Source organism: Mustela erminea, chromosome X, assembly GCF_009829155.1.
Source record: "Mustela erminea isolate mMusErm1 chromosome X, mMusErm1.Pri, whole genome shotgun sequence".
In the NCBI taxonomy this organism is placed as follows: Eukaryota; Metazoa; Chordata; class Mammalia; order Carnivora; family Mustelidae; genus Mustela; species Mustela erminea.
Genome location: NC_045635.1, coordinates 105,638,437 through 105,646,168, shown reverse-complemented (window position 1 = coordinate 105,646,168; position 7,732 = coordinate 105,638,437). Strand labels below are relative to the sequence as shown.

Below are 7,732 nucleotides of genomic sequence, written 5' to 3'. Positions count from 1 at the left end.
TTCCAATTCCTGAGACTAAGCCGGTGCTCTGAACCTTTACACTGTCTCATCAGTGTGTCCCTGTGGCTGCCTCCTTTTGAAAGTTTTTTTTGTTTTGTTTTTTGTTTTTTTTTTTTTTTTTAATCTCCATCTCTGTGATAATCTTGACCGTTCTTCAAGGACCCCTCTTCAGGCCCCAGGGGACTATGCCCAAGCACCTGAGCCTGAGGGACTGAGAGCAGGAACAGAACCAAGGAGTGGGGAGGAAGGTGCCCCATCCCTTGACTCAGCCTTTCCACCTCCCTAGGGTTATAGGGTACAATGAAAGTCAAAACCTCCAAGGAACTTCTTCCTCGTCAGAATGACTTGCCAGTTCCCAACGCTGTGACTGAGAGGTTCCCGCCATCAGGCCTATCAGAAAGTGGGGCCCCCAGACACCTGCATTTAGGATGCACCTTTTAAGTCACTGCAGCACAGAAGCTCAAAGACTTAAGTTTTTTCGATAAATATATATAGTGACAACTGTTTAAGATAACTGCAGAGGGGTTTAAAAAAGAGCGGCTGCAGAGCGAACCTAAGTAGGAGGGTCCTCTGTAGCTGCCAAACACTTCCATTTCCCCACAAAATCCAATGTCTAATCTTAGCCAAGTGTCTCCCAGGACTGCTCCAAGTGCACGTTTGTTTCTTCATGCAGACAACTGTCCTGGTTCCCTCTAGCCTCGTGGAAGACCTTACTTTAGATTTCAGATTTTAAGTAGGGATTTTAAGAGCGGTAGTTGGCTGCTGTACTGAAAACAGAGAAATACCCTGTGACGCCTAGTGGAAATCCAGGATAGGAGCACGTGGCCCAGCATAGGGATCCTGGAGCACAGGCCCTCAGTTTATCCTGGCCGCAGTAGTCCATTCCAACTCCCCAGGTGGGCGAGCTCTCCCTCCCACCGCTCTTGCTACCTTCTTGCCCACCTCTCCCACTGCCCCTGCTTCCTCACACTTGAGCCCCCAGCTTAGTCCTCCTCATTAACTCACTTAGCTGCCCTTCCCACACTCTTGCAGGTCCGCACCTCTGCCACCTCACGACAATCAGGTTCCACTTCTTTTCACCTGCTGCCCTCGCCTTCTTCTCCACCACCTCGTCCCATCTCTGCCGCTTCCTGGCCCCTGAGAGCCCGCGGTTCCCCAACCAACACCACCAATACAGGGGCCACGTGCCGCTGCCTCCACTCACCTGCCACCCACTCTGACCCAGCAACAGACAGGTAGCAGAAAGCTCCAGCCATCTAGGCGGGCTCCGCGAGCTCCTGGTCTCAGAGCTCAGCGGCGACGGAATCAAAGAGGCCGCTGCTGCCCAAGAAGCAGAAGCGGCCAGCAACTAGGTGCTCGCTGGTCCACTACCTGAAGGGCAGCGAGGTAGGCGCATGGGGCTGCGCCAGGCTCTCAGGCTCAGAGGGCGAGCTGTGAGGCTGTGCAGTGCAGAAGCTGCCTGAACTGTTGAAGGAGCATGAGCTGGCCCTGGCCACCCTCAACAAGGTGTTCGCGTCGCAGTGGCTGAACACTAGGCAGGTGGTGTGTGGCACAAAGTGTAACACCCTCTTCGTGGTGGATGTGCACTCAGGTCAGATCACGCGCATCCCCCTGATGCGGGATCGGGGGCCCTGGTTGGCCCGGGCTCAGCCGACCTGCAGTATCCACGCCATCGAGCTGAATCTCTCCAAGACGCTTCTGGCCACTGGGGGTGAGAATCCCAACAGCCTGGCTATCTACCAGCTGCCCACCCTGGACCCCGTGTGCCTGGGCGACCGCCATGGCCACAGGGACTGGATCTTCACCATCGTCTGGATGAGTGACACAGTGGCGTGGCTGTGAGCGGCTCCCGTGACGGCACAGTGGCGCTGTGGCGGATGGATCCCGACATGTTCAATGGCAGCATCGCTTGGCACAATGACGCTGGTCTCCCTGTGTACGCCCACATCCGTCCGAGGGACATGGAGACCATCCCCAGGTCCAGCACCAGCCCCAGTAACCACAAGGTGCGGGCTCTGGCCTTCAGCGGCAAGAACCAGGAGCTGGGAGCGGTGTCCTACTTCCACCTGTGGAAAGCCCGCAGCTCTCTGTCCAGGCTGTTGTCCATCAGGCTGCCGAGAGAATGTGTGCCTGACCTACTGTGATGAGTTGTCCCTGTACACGGTGGGCTCCCAGTCCCATGTCTCCTTCTTAGATCCACGCCAATGTCAGCAGAATATCCAGCCCCTGTGCTCCCGAGAGGGTGGCACAGGTGTGCGCTCGCTGAGTTTCTACCAGCATATCATCACCGTGGGCACAGGCCATGGCTCCCTGCTCTTCTATGACATCCGCGCCCAGAAGTTCCTGGAGGAGAGGGCCTCAACCAGCCCGGACGCCTCTCCTGGGCCCTCAGGAAGGAAGCTCAAACTCACCTGTGGCAGAGGCTGGCTCAACCACGATGACCTGTGGGTGAACTACTTTGGTGGGATTGGCGAGTTCCCCAACGCCTTCTACACCCACTGCTACAACTGGCCGGAGATGAAGCTCTTCGTGGCTGGGGGACCTCTCCCTTCAGGCCTCCATGGGAACTACGCAGGCCTCTGGAGCTAAGGAGGGCTGCTGCGCTTTCAAAGTGCCCAGATTTACCTTCCAGTCCCCTCTCACTTTCCTTCCTCATGCTGCATTTGTGCTTTCTAACTCAGTGTGATGTTTGTCTTGCAGGTGGAAACTGTCAATTTATCTGTCCATAGTGTATGAGAGGGAGAAAGAAGAGAGAGGTATCCTTAAGGCAATCAAAATTTGGCTTTAATGCTTTTTTATACCTCTCCAAGCCATCTTTTTTTTTTTTTTTTTAGTTTTATATTTAACTATTTATTTATTTATTTAATAGAGAGACAGAGAGACAGCCCAAGCAGGGGGAGTGGCAGACAGAGAGAGAAGCATTTTCCCCGCTGAGCAAGGAGCCCAATGCTGGACTGGATCCCAGGACCCTTGGATCATGACCCGTGTGAAAGGCAGCTGCTTCACAGACTGTGCCACCCAGGTGTCCTTCCAAACCATCTTTTTGAATTCTTATTACAAGGAGTTTTGACTCTTACTTGTCTTCTTTGAGTTATATATTCTCTTTTTAATTCTATGCAATCATGGTTTTAGAAGTTTGTATAATTCCTTTATCCTGGTTTTTTTTTTTTGTTAGCAGTATTGCAATAATATTGTGCTTAGTTATTTTCACTGCAAGTAGATAATATAATAAAATCATGCTTAAAAACAAGATTTGTACCTCTGTTCTGGAAAGTTTGCCATAGTTTTATAGACCATTGTTCCAAGTGGAAAATAAATTTCAAGTTTTAGATTACCGAATTTGGAAACATTCCGTTTGCAAATTGTAATCTTAGATATTTATAGTTTTTAAGTTGTTGGTGGTAAACATACTTTTTAAAAAGTGTTTCTTTTGATGCCTGGGTGGCTCAGTCAGTTATCTGTATGGGGCTCCTTGCTTGGCGGGAAGCCTGCTTCTCTCTCTGCCTGCTCTGCCTGCTGCAACCCCTGCTTGTGCTCTCTCTCTCTCTCTCTCTGGCAAATAAATGAACAAAATGTTTTAAGAAATAAATAAAATAAAAAGTATTTATTTTTGAAAAAAAAAAGTTGTCATGGAATCTTGTTTTGTACTAAAATCCCAATTTGTCAGAACACTTTAGAAATGCAAGGATTCTGTTCATTGAATGTTCAGAATTAATTTGAAAACCTAATTGATCTTTTTCTCCTTCAATCCTTATGTAAGTTTTAATGATTTGTTAAATAAGTAAATGAATGTGTATTTTTTTCACTTCTTGCCTTAGTACTATCAGAATTTGTGAATATATTTGAATGTTTCTTATTTATGGAACTTGCACAAAATTTCAGTGTCATCATTCAAAGCAGAGATTTTAAGTATAAAAATGTAGGGGCACCTGGGTGTCTCAGTGGGTTAAAGCCTTTGCCTTCGGCTCAGGTCATGATCCTGGGATCCCAGGATAGAGCCCCACACTGGGTTCTCTGCTCAGCAGGGAGCCTGATTTCCGCCCACTCTCTGCCTGCCTCTCTGCCTACTTGTGATCTCTGTCAGATAAATAAATAAAAATAAAATCTTAAAAAAAACATAGAATGTATGGCAAGTGGGGCAGAATGTATTCAGGATATAGACTGGATATTTTTGCTGTTGCTGTTTTTAATACCAAATACTATATTTCAGAATACTTAAAATTTTCTAATTCTGCATAACAGTTAAGTCACAAGAAAAAAACTGCAAAGGAAAAAATGATCCCAGTCCCTACTCTTGAAAAAGATGCTTAATTTGTAAAGACCAAATTAGTAAATTATTTCATGAATTTCAAAGAGTCTTAAATAAAGTAGAATGTTTATTATTATTACTTATTATTTGTTGTTAAAAAGTACTAATGTTATAGCCCTCAGTGTAATAATATACAATTATCAAGGATACTGGAAGTTTGTTTCAAGAAAATGGTCTGGAGATTAAAATAAATGGGATTAGGTTGAAGAAAATTATTTTTGTGGTTCAGATAAATACAAATTGTGGTTTGTTAAGAAAACAGACAATATTTCTCCATATATGAAAATATTGGAAATGAGAAAGGAGACTGGACCTTCTTCAAAAAGGCGAGGTTATGCTGACCTTGGATTAGCATTGTGGCATGTTTGTTTTTCCTTATTTTGGCACTCAGGTGCTGCCTTAGTGTCCATTAACTACACACTGTTCAGTTGGAAATCTGAACCAATGGTGCTAAAAATGAATTAAGAAATACAGAAAAAATGAGCATTTGTTTACAGAGATTGTTTTAGCAGGTTTATATAGTTGTTGTTACATAGTAGTAAATTATAATCTTGTGCATGTTTATGTCTCCAACTCAGTCATAACTGAAGAATGTAATTGTCATCTTTGTATTCTCTTATTTCTCCACTAATGTCTGGCAAATCAAAGGCACTCAGTAAATATTTACTTAATGGATGTATTTGCCTCCGGAGATTTAAAGATTAAGACTACAAAAAATAAATGCATAAACACATAGACAAGATTTTTCTCTTAAATAGTATGGGATCCTGCTTTGCTTTCCCAGCTTTGCTCTTTGCCCTAATTCATTTCCCAGTCAGGCTCTGGTGCTTATCCATTTTTCACCTGTAAATACTTAGATTTGAAGGTTTCTTTAAAACATTTAATGTTCTTTATTTTTCAGAAATTAGTTTTGAAAGACTTTTTTGTAGGAGTTTGTCTTCTTACCTAAAACTAGTTATTTGCTAAAAATTTCTTAAATATTGGTTGAGAACTTCACCAAAGTATTCACTGCCTGTCTTGTTGTGGGATACAGGGTATTTTTTTATAGTATTTGATCATTATTTGTGGACACTGGAAGAACATCTTCAGAGGAAATGATAGACTTCCATGAGGTGGGGTTTTAAAGAAGAATTAGAAGGACTATCTCTTATTTATCTGTCAACTTGCCCCTTCACTTCATCGCTGACTCACTCTTAACTTTCTCATAAGTTAGGTATATCTTTTTGATGCTAAATGACATGGGTTTTCTTTTTAAAAACACTAAATAGCCTAACTATGTATGTATTTATATTATGTAGAAGTTTAATTATTTTAAAACATTTCCTACTTCAGGGACAAAGTGGTCTACAGAAGTATAATTAATTATGTAGTTTGTGCGTTAAGTAATTGAAAAAGTAACCCTCCAGGAAACCCATAAATTGTAGGTCACTTAAAATATGCAAGAGGACACATATTTTTAAGTACAAGTTATCTATTATGGTTGCCTGAAACCTTTGCATTATAGGTTCTTATAACTATTTTTTAAAAGTGTTAATTCCAGGGACACCTGGATGGCTCAGTCAGTTAAGTGTCTGCCTTCCGCTCAGTTCATGATCCCAGGGTCCTGGAATCAAGTCCTGTACTGGGCTTCTTGCTCAGTAGGGAACCTGCTTCTCCCTCTGTCTGCTACCCTCCCTGCTTGAGCACTCTTGATTTCTTTCTCTCTGACAAATTTGGATCTTTAAAAAAGTTAGTTCCATTTATGTAACTACATATTTGCATATACCTCCCCAAATATATTTCTGACTTGAAAATTTATGTTCTTCCCCTTTACACTTTGGATGAGTTAATTTCTTTTTTTTTTTCTTTTTTGAGGAGGGGGAGAAAGAAATGACTAATCAAGGATATCCAGTGAAATAAAGGGAATACTCTGGAAAAAATTCATCTTTTAAATATACTCTAGCATTAATGATCAAACAGAATTGGATTCTCCAGATGTTGATTTTTTTTTCCAGCCAAAGTCAGTGTTGAACAAGTTGTCAAAAATTTTCCATCAATTACTAATTTAGAGTGATTTTAGAAAGCAATTCACAAAGCCCTCCTGGATGTTTTACTGACAGCTTCCTAATCTCTGCAAGTCTAAGGTAACTCAGCTACAATAAACATGTCACTATGTGAGCTGCTCAGGGATGCAGTTCAGTGAGAACGACACGTACTAATGTGAAAGATAGGCTGCATAGGCCACAGGTTTTTGCTTTAAGAGATGTTATTTTAAGATCTACTGCTTTATTTTTTTATTTTTTTTAAAGATTTTATTTATTTATTTGACAGAGAGAGATCACAAGTAGACGGAGAGGCAGGCAGAGAGAGAGAGAGAGAGAGGGAAGCAGGTTCCCTGCTGAGCAGAGAGCCCAATGCGGGACTCGATCCCAGGACCCTGAGATCATGACCCGAGCCGAAGGCAGCAGCTTAACCCACTGAGCCACCCAGGCGCCCAAGATCTACTGCTTTAAATGATTACTTACTACCGGCCTGCTGCAAACCCAGAGACACCTAGCACTGGAGGGTGATGTCGACAAAAGGGTAATGTGGTTATAGGAGGTTTTGACAAAACAGGCTAATCTTTAGGAAGAAGGGGTCTTTAACTGCTAGGTGTTATTTTGCATAAGCAATGGTCTTTGCTTCCTAGACCCTTTCCCTCCTTTTTTTTCTTTTTTCCTTCTAAACTCTGTAACATGTCAGGGTCGTATACATTTTATGTCTTCATATTTTGTTATTATCTTAATACAGAATTTATCAGAATGTAATGCAGTTAACTATGTGAGGATCTTCCTACTCACCCCCCCCCCATTTGAATGTGATCGCTCTCATCCCAATACCTAGCACAATAGGCTCCCCATACGTGGCACTGGGAAATCCAGAGCAATGACTAATATAATAATTTCTTGGCATCAACTATTTTATCAGATTAGTTTACCAGAACATTTGTAAGTGTAAAAAGCTGGTGTTTTTTTTTAAAGATTTTATTTATTTATTTGACAGAGATCACAAGTAGGCAGAGAAGCAGGCAGAGAGAGAGAGAGAGAGAGAGAGAAGCAGGCTCCCCGCTGAGCAGAGAGCCTGATGTGGGGCTCAATCCCAGGACCCTGACATCATGACCTGAGCTGAAGGCAGAGGCTTAACCCACTGAGCCACCTAGGCGCCCAAACATTAGTAAATGTAATAAAGATTAGGTTGACGTATGAAAAACATCTGGTGATCATGACAATTCATAGCATGGAATAATTTGATTGGGCAGCAGAAATTTTGATTACTTAATAGTTTCATAGAGGACTAATAGCAGATCTGGGCCAGCAAGATAAAATGGAATAAATATTTTAGAATCACAAAAACCTGAGTTTGAATCGTAGCTCTATTATTTATTTACTGAATAACCATAGATGT

The 7,732-nt window shown here is 42.8% G+C and overlaps 1 pseudogene; it reads left to right on the top strand.

Moving 5' to 3' along the window:
* The first annotated feature begins 300 nt into the window (after positions 1–300).
* LOC116582348 lies at positions 301–2,666 on the top strand (annotated as a pseudogene).
* The last annotated feature ends 5,066 nt before the right edge of the window (positions 2,667–7,732 follow it).